Genomic DNA, 1,208 nt, shown 5'->3' with positions numbered 1-1,208 from the left:
ATTTTGCATGATTAAATAAATTGGTTCTTTATTAATTTTTGTCCAAGTTTTCTTTGAGTTTTGTAGGAAATTGAATATTAAAGAATAAATTCAAAGATGGATCAGAATTCAAGCCAAAATTCAAGACAAAAGCTCAAAATGAATTGCTAAAAGTAATCAAGTTAAAGCATGGCATGCTATGTGCTTAATTTCGTTACTTAGCCTTGAAGAAAGGTAGCTTCCTTCGTCTTGAAGAAACACATGTTAAGGTAGGCCAAGCAACTTGGAAAAATCAAATGTTTACCTTAACATAAAGAAAATAGCCCAAAAGTGCCAAGCAACCAATAAAAATGAAGTAACAAACCAAAGGAAAAAAGGTTGCTTCACCATGAAGAAATCAAGCACAAAGTTGTCCAGCCAAGTCAAGCACCAGGCCAGGTCAGCCAGGCACCAAGCACCAGACCAGGTCAGCCAGGCACCAAGTACCAGGCCAGGTCAGCCAGGCACCAAGCACCAGGCCAGGTCAGCCAGCACCAAGCACCAGGCCAGGTCAGCTAAGCTGCTGAAACAGGCAGCTTAGCGGGGAACCAATCAGTTAAGCGGCTGAAACATGCAGCTGAGCGGGGAACCAGGTCAGCTATGCTGCTGAAACAGGCAGCTTAGCGGGGAACCAGGTGTGTTAAGCGGCTGGCGCACCAGAAAAGTGATTTCTAGGTCCTCATGGAACATCTTACTTTTCTTTGCTTAAAGGCCAAGAATATGAACTCATGGATGACATAAGGCTATGACAAGAAGGAGGAGGTGTCACCATGCATGTAACCTAGCTTACCATAGGGGTCAATTAGGGGCCAAAATGGCTCTTCATAGGGGCCAAAGGTGAGCAACTTTGGCCTATAAAAAGGCACAAAATTTTCATTTGTAAAACATTGTACATTCATTCTTAATTCTTCTTAGTTGATTCCTCTTCTTTTCCTTTCTTTTTAGGTAGTTTTTAGGCTAGTTTAAGAGTAGTTTTTCATATAATTCAAGAGGAGAAAGGAGAAGGAAAATGAGATGCAAAAACCATTTTGTAATCTCATTTGGAACCTAAAGCATCTAATCCTTAGATGGATGGCTCATGCTGATAAAAATTTAATTTGTAAGTTGATTATCTTTTTCTACTTGTTCTTTTATTCTAAAGTTTGAATTTTAATCATTCAAGTTGGTGCTTTGGTTAATATTATTTGTTT

Source organism: Lupinus angustifolius, chromosome LG03, assembly GCF_001865875.1.
Source record: "Lupinus angustifolius cultivar Tanjil chromosome LG03, LupAngTanjil_v1.0, whole genome shotgun sequence".
NCBI classification, from domain to species: domain Eukaryota; kingdom Viridiplantae; phylum Streptophyta; class Magnoliopsida; order Fabales; family Fabaceae; genus Lupinus; species Lupinus angustifolius.
The sequence above is the reverse complement of the archived record's forward strand: the minus strand, read 5'-3'. Positions refer to the sequence as shown.